The sequence below is a fragment of the Mastigoproctus giganteus genome, chromosome 3, assembly GCF_048544385.1.
Source record: "Mastigoproctus giganteus isolate SK-2022 chromosome 3, ASM4854438v1, whole genome shotgun sequence".
NCBI lineage: Eukaryota > Metazoa > Arthropoda > Arachnida > Uropygi > Thelyphonidae > Mastigoproctus > Mastigoproctus giganteus.
This window is the reverse complement of record NC_143577.1, coordinates 200718168-200735525: the sequence shown is the minus strand read 5'-3', so window position 1 is coordinate 200735525 and position 17358 is coordinate 200718168. Positions and strand designations below refer to the sequence as shown.

Below are 17358 nucleotides of genomic sequence, written 5' to 3'. Positions count from 1 at the left end.
GGGGTAATTGTGCAGTTAGATTTGAAGTTCTCTGAGCAGGTGGCAGGCAGACAGGTGCCAGAATAGCTCATTGAGTTTTGTCAATGATACAGGAATTTTGCTAGCAGAGATAAGAAAGTGATTATCCAATTGTATAACATAATGGCCAGGCCACATCTTGAGTACTGCATACAAGTCTGAAATCCTCATTTTAGGAAGGATGTAGAGCTGCTAGAATGAGTACATCTTGAGTGACTCCTCCGTAGCCAGGTGGGCAGGAGCAGCAGTGAGTAGCACACGCTTCTTGATTAGACTGGGGTTTGAGCCTGTGACCACCAAATGCGGAAAGGTCAGGGAATGACCACCACATATCCCCGGAGCAATATGGCCTTAGTTGCTAATGTTCCTAAAAACCAAATAACAAACATCTTGAGTACTGCACAGAGATTGGTGATAAAGGGTGTAGATAAGGACCCACTGTGTGGCAGTGATCAGTGTACTGATGTGTGATAGACTTAAAGGAAGGGTTTTTGATTTTGTAAACGTGACTACAGTGGTCTCAGTTTTTGAATTCTATGCAGTGGGACCAACTGAAGATGGTATCAACAGCCGATTTTAAATGGGAAGCATTCAAGGAATTAATCTTGGAAGCTACTAGGCTTTTCATACTAACTAAGGAATACTGTTCCAAGGTTTAGGCCTAAATGGATGTCAGATGATCTAATGAGACTTGTGACAGAAGAAAAATGTGTGGGATATATATATAAATTATCAGGCGACACAAGCCTGTGGTAGATATAAGATGTAAACGTATAATACAATTATACTTGTATAGATACAATCAGTGGTCACTGAATTCAGTGACCACCCCATCCATAATGGAATAAAGAGCATAGCTCACAGTACAGCATAAAAAACCAAATTGCTTTGTACACTAGAGCAGTGGTAATTTGCAACTGGTTGTGCCAAGTCAAATCGATAAAGTAGCAGATGGAACATAGTAAAGATATCACAAAGTTTCAAAAGGGCATGATTGTGGGAGCTTGTGCATCATGTGTGCTTCCATATCAAAAACAGCATGTTATCAATTGCTCAGTAGCCACTGTGGTAAAGTTGTATAAAGAATAGTGTTGAACAGATCAAACCACCTCACTCCGACAGAACTGTAAAGGATTACTCAAGGTGGATATTTCGTGGTGAGGGACGAGTTCGGTGCATTGTGCAGACTTGATAGCAGGTCACTGTGCAGAAGTAAACATGGCAATACAACATTAGGCTTTTCATACCAAGAAATGCTCTTCAAATTTTAGGCTTAAATGAATGTCACATGAACTAATGAGACTCATGGTGAGAAGGAAAATGCATGGAATGCATATAAATTATCAGGAGAGACAGAAGCCTATGAAAGATATAATCTAGTCTAATCACGTTACAAAGGAGGTTAGGCAAGTGAAAGCAAATTATGAGAAATATTTGGCAAAGAAAAACAGCAAAGACTTATTTACGTATATGAACTAAAAGAAAGGGGATGAAACAAATTGGTCTACTTGATATCGATGATTCCACTGTTGATCCTGTTCAGGTAGCCAACAAACTGGATGAGTATTTTATATCAACACACATGAATTTTTTATGGGAGAGGATGCCAAAAGTTTATTGAACAGGGAGCTAAATGTGATTTTGTAATAAGTGAGAGGAGGATGAAAGAAATTGTTGAAGTTAAACATAAAAGTGGCACCTGGCATGGATGTGACTATCCCATTATATTAAGGGAAGCAGCAAAGGAAGTAAACAACCCTTAACCATAATTATGAGATAATCCTTGGATTAAGTGGTGGTCCCCATGGACGAGTTATGCAAGTCTGTCCTCAATTCACAAATGAACCAGCTGGAACATTTGTTAAACCATGTTAAAAAGGGAGACAAGACATACCTTTAACATGGGTTTGTTAAAGGGAACAATTTTATTGGATATTACAATGTGGTCATAAAGGAACTGGTTGCAAAAAATTGTTCTGATATATACAGTACTTGGATTTCAGGAAAGCTTTTTATAATGTGCATAAAATACTGCTTTACAAATTGGAGGAGTGTGGCATTAAGGGCAAGTAGCTCTTATGGATAAAGGGATAGTTGAGTGGTAGAAAACAAAGTGGTAATGAACACTGCTCTTCATGGAATAGTGTTATTAGTGGAGTCCCCCAGTGTTTTGTGTTGGGCCCATTGTGGCTGTCTATATTTATTAATGAAGGCATATCAGGCTTAATGTTCAAGTTTGCAGTCGATACAAAGGTGGACAGGTGGTGATTAATGATGGTATGCTACTGCAACAGGATCTAGAAAAATTTGGCAGATGGATCGAGAAATGACAATTGAAGTATAACCATGACAGATGCAAAGTACTGCATGTGGGTAACAGTAATCACAGAGTAACATACCAATTGACTGCAGTACTACACTCAGGCTAGTGGAGAATAAAAAAGATTTGGGAGTTATTGTGTATTCAGATATGAAATTTTCTGAGCTGTGTAAACAAGATTCAATGACAGCTCATTGGGCTTTTGTCAGTGATATACAGAAATTTTGCTTGCATAGATAAGGAGTTGATTATACCATTGTGTAAGGTAGTTATCTGGCCTCATCTTGAGTACTGCATCGTTCTGGAGGCCTCATTTTAGGAAGTATTTAGAGCTGGATCAAGTACAGTGAGATTGGTGAGGGGGAACAAGGGGTGATCTTACTAAGAATAGTTTCAGTTCTGCAAATTGCTGCCTCTGGAGTTTAGGCACTTGCACACTGAGCTGATTGAGATGTTTAAGACTGAATGGATTGAGCAAGCTTAGTGTTGATGGGACACACCGGACAGCATAAATTAAAATGGTTGCAGAATAAATCTGCAAGTTTGCCTCTAGCCAGCAGGTGATTGATTGCTGGAACGAATTTTCATCTGTTGTGGTAGTTGTCTTAAGTTCAACAAAAACCAGACAAACTATTGGAGGGAATGGATAAGTGAAATGGGAATTTTTTTTTCTTGGCTACTGCTTTATCAGTTTATTTTCTTGCATCATATGTCACTACCAATTCAAATGCTAATGAGGAATGCAAGAACAATATCCCAAATAAGAATGTGCCGCACACTTAGACGTATGGGGATCCACAGCAGACACCCTCTGCTCACCACTGATCATCGTTGACGGCAAATGTCCTATCAACAACAGTTTGGTTGTACATTGGAGTGTGCTGGTCGGATGAGCCCAAATACTTTGTGATACATGCCGAAAGACACTCATGTGGTGCAAGCAATACGTGTCCATGGTGCCACTTTCCTAGCATGTGGCAGTGTGTCTTGGTCGAAGATATATATATCCCCCCCCCCAATGAAATGAATTTTTCTCAAAACTTAAAACTGGCGACCACCATGCTTGCCTTCCGATTAAAAGCAGCCTGCTGTTTTTAAAACTTGTTTATTTATTTTCAAAATTGTTCAGTTGAATAATAAATTCTGATGAAACGAATTTTTTCCTTTAACCCTTCTGTTAGCTTGTGGCACTTCTCTGCCATTTCTCCTTTTGCTTCAGTGCATATCCTTTGACTGAATTTATTCTGAAAATAAGATTAACTAAAAACTATCCTAAGATCATTACGATTTTCAATCCTTTCAGAAATGTATGTACTTTGTGTGACGTAGCCCAGTGGTCAGGAGTGAGAGTGCATAGCACGCGTTCCTTGAGTGGCCCAGGGTTCAAGCCCGTGACTACTAAATACAATAAATATTTGTATTGACGATTTATTGTAAACTCTACTGACTTGGTTGTCGTGCCGGAGTATAAACAAAAATTTTATTTATTTATAATTTCTTTTGATTGACTCCTTACACTGCCAGGTTACTACATCATGTGCATAATACAACGGGTAAAAAAAAAAAAAAAGGGGTAAAGTGCAGCCATTATCAACCCACTGCAGGATGGAAACCTCAACAATTCATGCTGAGGGTAATGGACCATAATCTTCCACGCTGGTCCATTGCGGGTTGGCAGATCGACCACATTCAGCAGTCAAGGGCTTGAACCCCGGTCTACTCAAAGAGTGTGTGCTACTGCACTCCCGCTCCTGACCACTCGGCTACGGAGGCCCCAACGGGTAAAACAACACGAACTACGATAGAAGGGATGGCTAGAGTAGGAATTTGGGGTATGACATTATTGTTGTATTATCAACTTAGGCCATAGCGCCGTATATATTATGTCTGCATACTTTGTGTGTTTTCTGTATTATGTATATCACGTCTGTAAACTGCATATGTTCTGTGGTTAATTTGCTATTTGCTGGACGAAAACCTGCGTTTCTGGGAGAATAAACAATGCGACTCGCCTGGGACCGGCTAACTGAGCCATATTGTGAAAAATTTGCTTAAAAATTCCTCACTTCATTGATAGGATTCGAATTCTGGTGAAGTAAAAATTAGTGTGTAACCTTAAAGTGCCTATTAAATTTTTCTCGACCTCTGAGATGTAATGGATGTCATTGTGCTTTTACATTGTCTCTTTGAGTTTGCGAAGTTCTAAAGGCTACTAAAGCAATTTTGTGGGCATTGTACTAGAGAGGTTCAATATACACTAATTCACATTTTGTAGCAGAGTCATTGACTGGATTGCCTTAATCCTGACATGATCAGATTAGGGCTCGTTAGAGATTAAGAAGGCTAATATGATTTGCTCTGACAGAAATTGCTCAAATCATGTTTCTAGAAAATTAATTTAATGTTATAAATTTAGAGATTTAATGTTATAAATGAATTGAATGCCGCTGGTAAATGGGATCGTCTGCGTGGGTTGCACAGTGCTATCATCCCCACACCGGGTGCAAAAGGCCGGGATTCGAAACCCGTCGATAACGCGAAGAACTTTGGTGGGGGTTTTTTTCGCTCCGTGGCTGAGATAGACGGCGTCAGGCCTAGATAGCAAGGTTTTTTCCCCTGTAACGGGTTTTTCATTCAGCAAAACAGGCAAATCGACCAGAGAACACTGCAATTTACAAGCACAATACACATGGGTATATGAAATAACTTTCCCGGTAACCCTAATGTAATAGTTTTGAACGTGGAATGATATGTTCCTTTAAATGCATATGACGGTCCCAGTGTGATTATGCTTTTTGCAGAAATGTATGACTATCGTAATTTGTTTCCATAGATAACATTTGTATTTATATAAACTTGCCACTGAGTAGCCAATTCTTTCTCAAATTAGTCTAATGCCAGTTTTTCTACTTAATTTCTTTGTTTTCAGATGAACTGTCTGGCTTTTGCTCTGAGTTGTTAATGGTGATGATATTCAAAGTAGCAGGATATTTGCGGAACTGGTACCATGCTTTTTTTTTTTTTCTCCTTAGCTTCTGTACATTGTTGGTTCCATATGTACGTGGGATGACATGTTTCTGTAAATGCATATGACGGTCCCAGTGTGTGATTATGCTTTTTGCGGAAAAATTGAAAGTAGCAGGACATTTGCGGAACTGGTACCACACTTGTTTTTTTCGATGCCCAAAACGCCTGTTCAAATGGTCACGAACACACCTTCCGTAATAGGCAGGCGCCCCGTCATGTTGAAACCAAATGCTGCATCTCACATTTGCTGGAACATCGTCAAGTAACCCTACTAGAACTTGTTCAAGAAAGATCCGATATTTAGCGGAGTCCATGCGGGATGGTAACAGGTATGGGCCGACTAAGCATTCATCGACCATACCTGCCCACACATTTATTGCGGAGCGATGTTGTGACTCATGGTCGCGCACACGTGCGGGTTGTCGTGAGCCCACACATGAGCATTGCGCTGATTGAATAAGCCTTCCCGAGTGAAATAAGCCTCATCCGTGAACAAAACATAGGCTGGAAAATTCAAGTCTTGAACACTTTCTTGGAGAAACCACTGCGCAAAAGCCACACGTGCAGGATGATCTTGGGGGAGTGGTAACTGAAACCTTTGGAGATGAAAGGGGTGTAAGGAATCGTCGTGCCAGACACGCTGTACACGCAACGAGACACTCCTAAGGCAGATGCACCGGCACGTGTGCTGGTAGTAGAATTATTCTGGACGGCATTCAACACACTTTCTTCCATGGCAGGAGTTTGCGTGTGTGTGTGTTATGGAGGTTTAATGGCGCATAAGCTGCTGAGGATATAGTGCGCCTTGCAGGAGTTTGCGTCGAACGTGGTCTGCCCGCACTACTCCTGTGACCTCTAATTGAACCATAATCGCACAAATTTTGATGCACACGCGCAAAAGAACGGTGGTCCGGTACATGCCTATCTGGGAAGCGTTCTCCATAAATTCCTTGAGCGGCTCATCCATTGCCCTCTGCTAATCCATACACTAGGTGCATGTCTGCCAGCTCACAGTTCGTGTATCGATGCATGCGCATCGTGCGGCGACTACTGCTTCAATGAGTAAACCAGAAATTTTTCCCTCTCACGAACTAATGAAGAGTGCAGTCTACCGACTTACGGTGACGTTTCCGGTTATGTGTTCCTATGCGATTTAAATTCCTTTAGATGCTACCTACCTCCCCTAAACGTTTGTACCAATATTTTTGAGACGCCCTGTATATATAAACCAAACTATTATTTTTTTGAATTCTCGAATAATTAAATTCATCTGCCCTGCATTGTGTATTATGTCCGTAAATTGCGTGTGTTCTATGGTCGATTTCCCTATTTTGCTGGACGAAAAACCTGAGTTTCTGGGGGAACCTTGCTATCTATGCCTGAGACCGATTAACTCAGCCACGGATGAAAAAAGCCCATTAAAGTTCCTCGCGTCATCGACGGGATTCGAACCCGGGCCTTTTCCGCGCGGTGTGGGGAGAACGGTAATGATGCCAATGCGCAGACCATATATGTGGCGCATTATGGTCTGAGTCGCTGATGTACGTAAAACTCTACAACAATAATAACAACAACAGCGGTGGGGCAAATATAGAGCTGAACGCTCAATTTCTAAGGATGAAACTCCTGCAGTGTATGTATATGCTGGCAAGACCTTGCAATGGTATCCGGACTTGGATGCATGATTACGGTTGAGGGCTCCATTCTTCTATTACAGCGGTCATAACCATTTAAAAAACCCTTTCAGTTTCCCACATCTGTGAGAATCTGAAAGGGTTTTTTTAAAGGGTTGGTCCATCACACACTGACTTGCGTAACTATAAATGTGTTTGTGACTATGAGACGATGGACGTTTATTAACCTTGATAGACTTTGAAGCTAAAATTAAATGTCTCGAGTAGCTGACGGAATCTAACTAATTACATATAAAATAAAAATAATCAGCAAAATATGTCAGAGAATCATTAACCATGCTTTCCCTGAATCTATGGGAATTAGTCTAGAGATATTTATCCTTGGATTCAGAGTAAGTATCTGTCGATATAGGAAGTGCAAATGTCCCTCCTGTTCACAAGGGAGATAAAATAGCAAGGTGCATAAGTGCAGATCTATGAACGTTACTTCCGTTTCAGGGAAAATACTGTAATAGGATCAGTGGTTAAAGAATGATGCAGAATCTTGACAAGAATGCAATCATATGACAATCCCAGGATAGGTCTATTAAGAGGAGATTTTGTATGACCAATCTGATGCTACATAATGCGTTAACAAAGGACCCCGAGGGGCTCACATCTTGTGAGTGTCTTGGCACACCCAGGGTCCTGAGCTGAATATCACCATTCTTCTGTTTCTTCCCTTCTACTTCTCTCTCTCTCTCTCTCTCTCTCTGTCTCTCTGGGTAACTCGGAAATTTTTTTTGGCTTGTGCAGCATAACCCTCAGGCTTCCTTGCACTATATGGCTAGTAATAATAATAATAACTGGATAATAATAACTGGATACCAAAATAATTTTGACATCATATACTTAAATTTCACTTAACCCTTTAATTCTTTCATGCGAAACAGTATAAAATTGATAAAGTATTAGTACAAATTGGAAACGTGTGACATTAGGTTCACTTTACTGCTGTGGATAAAGGGATGGTATGGTGGGCAAAGATAAAAAGTGGATATTAATGGGCACTGCTCAACTTAGAGTTAGTGTTGGACCTGTTACACTTTCAAATATTTATTAACGATACTAATGAAGGCATATCAAGCCTAGTGTCAAAGTTTTCTGATGATACTAAGATTGGTAGGGTGGTTAATGGTACATACCAGGATATCCTCCAATTAGACCTAGATAAATTAAAACGATGGACTGAAAAGTGGCAACTAATGTTTAACATTGAAGGTATTGAATTTAAATAGCAGTAATTCTGGAATAACATACTACCTGTGTACTACCAGACTCAAGGTAATGGAAAATGAAAAAGAGCTGTGGATAAGAACTGTGCAGTCTGACATGAAATTCTCTGAGAAGTGGAGATAGGCGTTTAAGACATCTCATGCAATCTTCTTCTGCTATCGACTAACGAATCCTTATTGTTTATTAAAACCATAAAAATTCTTCGCGTCATTGGCAGGATTTGAACCGAGGTCCTTTTCACCAGCTGGGGCTAGGATGGTGATTATATCTAACGCTCTAACCTCAGGTGTCTGGATTGGGCTTTGAATTCTGGTTGTTATCGATGAATTCATGATTATACACTGGTTTGCATAACTTAAGAATCAACACTCTTTCTAAAAGTTAGAACCACAAAATCTTTACTTAAGGTACTCTTTACTGCTGAGAGTAGATTTAGTCTCAGCAGCGATTCTGGACATCAGCTAATCTGGCGAGATGTTGGCACATGCTCTCACCCCTCAAACATCACTGAAAGGGATCGATATGGCGATTGAGGTGTTCTCGTCTGGGGAGTCGTTATCTTGGATGGATGTACACAACTCCAGATACTGGAAGGCGGTACTGTTACCGATGCACGCTACTGTACTGAGGTGATCCTTCCCCATGTGAGTCTGTTCCGAGGTGCCATTGGCCCCGAGTTCGTGTTTATGGATGATTACGCCACACCCCGTCGCACTGCAGCTGTTGATTTGCTTTTGGAAAGGTGTACATTGTTCGTATGGATTGGCCACCCGTTCGACCGATCTAAATCCCATTGAACACATATGGGACGCTCTGGGGACACGCCTAGTGGCATGTCCACACCTACAAGAAAATGTTCACCAGCTGAAGATGGCGCTGACAGAGGAATGAACGACGTTACCGCAAGAACTTATCAACAACATTATTCTAAGTATGGACAGGCAGTGCATTGACATTAGGGGTGGCCATATCTCCTACTGAGGACCACCTATTCCCTTTGTTCCATCTTTGGCAGTGATGCATCTGTATCATGGCAGCCAGTACTATGTTGTCATTTTTGAATAAAGTCCCTCTGTACCGTTTTGTTTCCGTTGTTGTATCGGTATTGTTTCCTTCATCATTTCTCTACCTCACAAGTTTCCTTTGGTATGCTTTTCCCATATATAGGCCACTCCTATGAGAAGCTATAGGTGAAAACCTGACTGGTCCTTAAATTTTGCACATCAGTGGAGCAGTGTGTTAATATTAGCAGCAGCAAAGAAGCAAATTTATATTGCATTGCAAAAAAAAAAAAAAATAAAAAAAATAAAAATAAAAATAACCAACATCATAACATTTGTCTAAACCTTCTACTAATATGTCTAATATTTCTTTAAATTTATTAAAAAATTCTCACTTCAACAGTGCTAGATCGAAATTTATTCCAAATTTCTATCAGTTTTTTTTATTTTTTTTGATATAGTAGTAGTAGTGGCATGTGATGCAATAAAGCAAATGTATGAGCTTATGCAGCATCAACCAAAAAAAAAAAAAAATCACACCATTCCCTCCAAATGCCTGTTCAGTTCCTCCTTAAATTTATTCAACCTATCAACTTCCACAACGACAGATGGAAGTTTGTTCCAGCAATTAACCACCCGCTGGCTAAAGGCAAATTTCCGCACATCTATTCTACATCTGTCCTTTCTTAATTTGAATTTATGCCCACTTAGGTTCGTAATCTGAACAACTGGAAGGATCCCATCAGAATTCAGCGTGCTGAACCCATTCAAGGTCTTATACACCTCAATCAGATCACCGCGCAGGTGCCTAGTCTCCAGCCACTGCAATTTGCAGAACTTAAGCCTCTCTTGATAAGAGGATCCCTTCATTTCCCTCACCAATCTTGTTGCCCTTCTCTGTACACGCTCAAATAAATCTACACCCTTCCTAAAATGAGGCCTGCAGACCTGTACGCAGTACTCAAGGCGTGGCCTGACCATTGCCTTATACAGAGGGACAATCACCTCCTTTTCCCTGCTAGCAAAATTCCTATATATCATTGACAAAACCCCATGACCTGCCCTGGCAGCCTGTCTGCATTGCTCAGAAAATTTCATATCTGCCTGCACAATTACTCCCAGGTCTTTTTCATTTTCTACCGCCTTAAGTGTAGTACCACACAGTTGGTACGTTTCTCTGGGGTTACTTTTACCCATATGCAGTACTTTGCATTTGTCAAGGTTAAACTTCAGTTGCCACTTCTTAGCCCATCTGCCCAAATTATCTAGGTCCTGTTGCAGTAGCACACTGCCATTACTGTCATTAACAACCCTGCCAACCTTTGTATCATCTGCAAACTTAGACACTAAGCCTGATATACCTTCATCAATATCATTGATAAATATACAAAACAACAGTGGACCCAACACCGAACCCTGTGGGACTCAAATAATAACATTAGTCCAATTCCGAAAAATGCTTTGTGTTACAAAGAATGGTCAATATCACAGAGTAGTATTCTGTAGTCAGTACCATAGTGTTTTGAGTAGCATATACAAAGGGTACTAGGAAAGTTTTGCAATATGACGCAACAATGAATCACAGGAAGCTGCTTGTTGCTGCATGATGAGACATGTTCATACGTGCATAGTAGCCGCCGCGCCAAGTCGATGGGCTCAGTTATTCATTAGTAGTGAGAGTGTAAAGTGCTTGCGATGCCATCGTGGTCAGGAAATGAGATAAGGACAGTTTTGCGGTATAATTTCGTGCGTGGTTTAACCATAGACCAGTGCTTAGAAGAAATGACTCTTGCACTAGATGATGATTGTCCACATCGTACAACGATATTCAGGTGGTATAGAGAATTCCAAAGGGGAAATTTCACTCTGGAGGATTCTGAGAGGCCGGGAAGGCCACGAACGTCAGTTACGGAGGAAAACGTTAGTGCTGTGAGGAAAATGCTTGACGAAAACAGGCGAGTGACCTACCAACAGATAGAGGATACTTCGGGCCTAAATGCACCAGCAATTCGTTCGATTCTGCAAGATCATTTGCACGTGAAGAAACTTTGTTCTCTCTGGTGCCGCATCAACTGACTGAAGAGCAGATGACACGACGTGTGACTTGGTGCCGGGAGATGTTAAAAAAGTTTGATAAGGGACAATCTCGGTATGTGAACAACATCGTGACAGGTGACGAGACTTGGCTGTACTATTACGATCTGCCGACCAAGGCTCAAAACAAAGTTTGGGTCTTTGATGATGACGACACACCCGTAATTGTCAGAAAATCCCGATCTGTAAAGAAGAAAATAATAGCTGTAATTTTCAAATCGAGTGGAATTGTGGAATGTCGTTTTGGACACGCAGAAGACAGTCACAGCTAAGTGGTATACTGAACAATGCCTGCCTAAAGTCATTGGATCTATGAAGAACCTGCGGCCAAAGTCAAGAATGGACACCTGGTACCTCCATCACGATAATCCCAGAGCTCACCGCGCCAAAGCCTGCACCGAATATTTGACCACGACAGGACTGAAACTTCTCGAACACCCTCCCTACAGACCAGACCTTGCTCCCTGCGACTTTGCACTGTTCCCGCATGTGAAAATGAAGCTAAAAGGGAGGCGGTTTTCCAGTGACGAGGACCTTCTACGGGCTTGGGACAACGAGTGTGCTTTACTCCCTAGTGAAACTTGGCAGAACTGGTTTAAAGATTGGTTTCGGAGGATGGAGAGGTGTATTGAATGTAGAGGAAATTACTTTGAAAAAATTAAATAAACAAAGCTGTATTGCAAAACTTTCCTAGTACCCTTTGCACATTGCCATTTACACTGATCACAGAACTTTGATTGCACGGTAGGGGCAGCTGTTCGTGTACTGCGCTCGGTTCCGGATTGTGTATTTTCCACAGTTGCAAGTCTTATTTCAATGACATTCCATGGTTGTATCATTAAAAAATTTAAATATTCAAAATTATAAAATTGTAATTGAAGTTGGACCGAGTAAAAATATTTTTGCTTTTGGATATCATTATTCTTCTCTTTCCTGGTGATTGAGATTTTTTTTTTTTTTTTTTTTTTGGCTGGTGCAGCCTAAGTCTCAGGCTTCCCTGCGCTTTATGGCTAATAATTATACCGAATTTATTTGCACCAGGTTTTCGCTATATTCCTTCTCTCCATCTTGCGACAAAACAGTCGTATTTTGGTGAAGTGTGTCGTTTGGTCGAAGTTCGTTATCGTTATTTGCTTTAGAGAAAATATTAATTTTGCTTTAAGTTGTTGTTTTTCAAGTATGTGATAGTTAAATTGATAATTTTATAGTTTGGTAATGAATTTTTCTTTGCTGCATCCGAGAATGTGACTAAAAACATGAAACTAATGGAATATGGATTAATGAAATTTTTGAAGTATTGAATCACATACAGTGTTGCCAGCCGTCCAGATTTACCCTTACAAATCGTACGTCCCGCTAGCAGAACAACAAAAATCCCCGTTTAAACTTTTTACTGACTGATACATTATTGGTGATATCATCGTTTGCTAAATTAATAAACCTTATAGTAGAAGGCTCCCTTGCACTATAAGGTTAATACTGATTTAATGCATCAAGCTTTTGCTGCGCTATAGTTCATTTTCCATCTTCATATTTTGACGCTGCAGAAAGTAGTTCTGCCTTACGATGGTAATTGGGCAGCTGACAAGGAAAAATACAGCACACATGTGTGAATTTGGTATTATTATTATTATCATTAGCCCTTTTATTCCACCATATAAGTTGACCTTTGAAGCACTAAAAAATTGTCTAAAATTTTAAGGTTGACTTGTACAACAAATTTAAAATCCTAAGCTTGAATTAATGGCACATGTTTAGAATTAGAAAGACACAAATTAAAACTAATATAGTTATAATTTATTACATAAGTATAAATGCCCCTTTTTATTGGGATCAGGATAAGGTACTTATGTTACCTTTATTTTGTCAAGTACAAAATAAAGCTTGAAACAGTCAACCAAACTAAGACACACACATGTTCTATGTTGACTTAAAGATTAATACCACTTTTAAAGAAATAAAATAATGTCCACTTATGTATTAAGTATACAGAATGTTTGGAAGGAAGTGGAAAACTCCAAAATGTCAGTGAGACAGAAAGTCTCCTTTTTGAGCATAAAGTTATCACAAAATGAAGTATACAAAATGACATGAAGAAATTTTCAGAAGCAAAAAACTCCAGAAGCCAGCAAAATGATATCTCTTATAGTGGCTTAAAGTTGTTGTTGCAAACCAAAATGGTGAATTTAGAGAAGAATAAAATAAAATAGTCTACCTAGTGGAGTGAGGATGGAAGTTTTATGATGCATGCAGGGTGTCCTATGACTTTGTCATAACTTCATTCCTTGGCACACTATGGCCATAGTTGCCGATGCACCTAAGAAATCTCTAAATCAACCAGCCAATCAATAATTCCTAAGATGTTTCTGAGTGACAAATGTTACACCACTGTGAGTTGGATTTTGAATGATTGCAGAATTATAGGTATTTGAGATGTGGCATATGTACGCAGTAGACATGGACCTTTGTGCAGTCAAGTGAACTGGTAGCTGGGTGTGCAGGGGCAGTCTCAGATAGGAACCCCCTCCCCTTATGATCAAAATAATATGGCTTTTTTTTTTTACTGTGACATTACTTTAATCCCTCTCCCTCCACTCTTCCTCTACTCTTTGCAGCCCAAGTTAGATCAACACTTTTAGCAGAACTAATCAGGCAGCTTTCTGAACTAGACCACCACCACTAATTCAACAGAGTGCAAGCACTGAGTAGTAAAACAGAATTCTTAACTCACCAGGACAGACCAAGGAGAAAATTCTCTTGTGTAGTTTCTCTCCAACTCAACAATGCTATTTTTGCCCATCTAGAATGCAAACAGATAGTGGTGTTCACCCTGGAAGGGAAAGTAGATGTTAGGAACGTAGTGGCATAGTGTTTGGGTAAGGTGCCACATGGTTTCCCATAACTGCACCATCAGTATTCTTGTATAGTATACAGAACTCTGTAAATGCCAGAAATATGTGTAGTACGTTGTCTGAGTATAGCCGGTTTGCAATAGCACCGATCACTAATCATAATGCCATTTTTATTTATTTATTTTTGCAATTTTTTTTTTCTTTTTCAATTTTTTTATAAATTGAAAGCTTAAAATCTTCAGACAGAATTTATCGGCATCATACTGTGCTATGTATCGTGCACTGTTTATGTGATTTGGGACAATCTGAACCAATCAGCAATTAGTGCATTCGTATCAGAGACAAGAAAGATTCCAGCCCTCAAAGTTATTTATTTTATTTATTTTGTTAGTTGTTGGTGTATCGGCTTCTGTGGCCATAATGGTAAATGCAAAAACCATAAAGGTTTTTGCATTTACCCTGATCCAAGCCCGAGACGGGATTCGAACCCACGACCTTTGGGTTGCAAGGCAGGCACTTTACCTACCTGGCTAGCCCGGTCAGCGCCCTCAAAGTAACTACTCGTGGATAGTAAAGGTCAACGTGGTGAAGCATTCAGTTGATTGTTGTTTACGCTATTTACATGTGTTGGAAATTTATTATGGTAACATTTTTTTATTAATTGTCCTATTAATAAATCATGTTATAAAGTTTTTAATTTAATAGAATAAAGACACGCCATGTCTGGTAAAAGTAGTTAATTGAATCCTAATGCAATATTCGGAGGATAGAGTCTGATGAAAGCCGCCTAATGTGTGTAGGGCTATGAATATGCCTCCATTGATTATTACTACAACTATGAAGAATGCTAATAAAATAAAACAATCAATGCAAAGTGATAGGTAAAATTTTTGATGCCCGGAACCTAACCCTATGATTTCCAATTGACTCCATTATATAAAGGGTTCCATTTGCCTGCACGTGTTTTCCCCCCCCCACACACACAAACCTAACCCCGATGTAAATCGAGGGCCACTGTGACTAAATCACTGAGTGACTACTAGCAGAGTAAATCCAGTGTTTACAGGTATTACTCTGACTCAGAGGTCACCCAGTGAGTGACCACCAGCAGAGAAGAATTAAACTGTAAAGGATCCAATGGAACCCTTTATATAAAGGGTTCCATTTGCCTGCACGTGTTTCCCCCCCCCCCCACACAAACCTAACCCCGATGTAAATCGAGGGCCACTGTGACTAAATCACTGAGTGACTACTAGCAGAGTAAATCCAGTGTTTACAGGTATTACTCTGACTCAGAGGTCACCCAGTGAGTGACCACCAGCAGAGAAGAATTAAACTGTAAAGGATCCAAGCAAGAGTTGAAGAGGCTGCACTGTTTAGCATGCAGAGTACTTCAGAACGAGACTTTTTCGAAAGTTAATTGTAAGGATTTTTAGACAGACTTCCCTCCCCCCCCCCATTTTTTCGAAAAAAGTTAATTGTGGGAGGTGTAAGTATCCAATATCTCGAACAGCGATTCTTAAACTTTCCAACAGTACGGGCTGGCCCATCTTCCAACTGAACAAATTTTATGCAGGTCACTCTTGGCTGCAGGGCTTCTAGTGGGACTGTACTTTGCTTGCCACCACTGGGGGGTGAGCTAGGCTGTTCATCATTCTCTGGCAGTCTCCACCAGGGTTGCCTGAACTTCCTGGAAAATGGCCAAAAGAAAATAAAGTAGTTAGCACGGAAATAGCAAAGAATGGTAGGTCAATGTATAAGTTCTAAAGGGGGTAAACCACAGAGAAGGGGACTCACTAGAGGTGACGAGGAGTGGGGAAGGAGACTAGCCCCGGGGAGGAAAAACATGGAGTCAGGTGCTCCCATGTGATTGCCATTTGGCCTATATGGTAGTTATTGATTTCTACCCTGGAAGGGATTTGTAGTTTGTCCTACCCCAAAAGGATTTTCAGTTAATCCTACCATGGAAGGAGTTTGCAGTTTGTCCTACTTCTGAAAGGCTTAACAGTTTATCCTACTCCAGCAGGGGTTAGCAGTTCATCCTAATGATCACACACTAGAAGTTTAGTGCCAACTGGAAATCCTACTCTCATTGAGTTTGCAAGTTAAATCAATCCAACATTAGTGTAGTGGCCAGTAGGTCCACCCCATGAGGGGTTTACTAGTACTGGGAAATAGTAGTGTTCCTTTGAGCTTCCAGGGTGGTAATGTCAGTCCAATTAAAAGAAGGGTTGTTAATGAGGTTGGTTTTGGTGGCATGTTATCTTGGGGTTCAGGTCATCAGTTGTTCCATAGCAGAGTTTTAAAGACTGACTGGGTAAATTCTGTAAAAGCTATGCAGTGTTGCCTGTGCGTGATGAGTAAGGATTCCCTGTTCTCCGGAAGTTCTTGGATCTTAGTGCAAATTTCAATCAGTGGTTTTCATAGTTTTGGCACCTATACATTGTATGGGTCCAACTTGATATCTCTACATGTGCAAAGAGGGTTGTCCTCCACTTCAAGTGAAGTTAGCTTTTCCTTAAAAGGGCCATGACAAGTTAACTGAAAAGTTGCTTTCAGGCCAGAAGGAGGCTTAAGGCAAGTGAACATAACCAATGGGAAAATTTTTTGGTAATTAACTTTTAGTTGTGTTTTCCCATGATTCTTGCCAGGTTCTAAGCAGTGTTTCCCTTATTTTTTTTCCTTTTCCTGTTTAGGGTTATTAGCAAGGTCTAGTACTATGCCATACACCTCAACTGGAATAGTTTTCTGTAGTCTGTGATAAAGATGTCTCTTAATGACTTCCAAATAGAGAGGAGCATAAAGCCAGCTAACACCATAAAAGCAGGGAGCTGACTGTCCGTCATGCTCTGGTAATATTGAGAAGCATGAGCCATTGTACTGAATCCAGTTTGCATTGATTATGATAAAGGGTAACACTGGTACATCAAACAAGTGGCATAGCAAACAATGGGTATGAAAATAACTTTTCAGATGAGCACAAGTACTTGGTGCTTTAAACCCCAATCTGCACAACTGATTTGGATTATCATCACTGTGTAGTTCTTAATTTTTTTAGCCAGGTAGACTAGATATGGGTAGAAGATCAACTTCATGTCCAATATAATGCCCAGATACTTAACTTCTGGATAGCGCCT

The 17358-nt window shown here is 40.2% G+C and overlaps 1 protein-coding gene across 3 annotated transcripts in view; it reads left to right on the top strand.

Moving 5' to 3' along the window:
- The first annotated feature begins 12383 nt into the window (after nt 1–12383).
- The window catches only part of Polr2I (RNA polymerase II subunit RpII15), an 85137-nt gene continuing 80162 nt past the window's right edge, over nt 12384–17358 (top strand). For 2 of the 3 annotated variants that reach the window (XM_090370811.1, XM_090370809.1), the window contains exon 1: nt 12384–12546. The gene's annotated coding sequence lies outside the window, so the exon portion shown is untranslated. Of the gene's footprint in view, nt 12547–12696; nt 12716–17358 lie in introns of those variants that run through there. The other variant, XM_090370810.1, reaches the window with a different exon arrangement.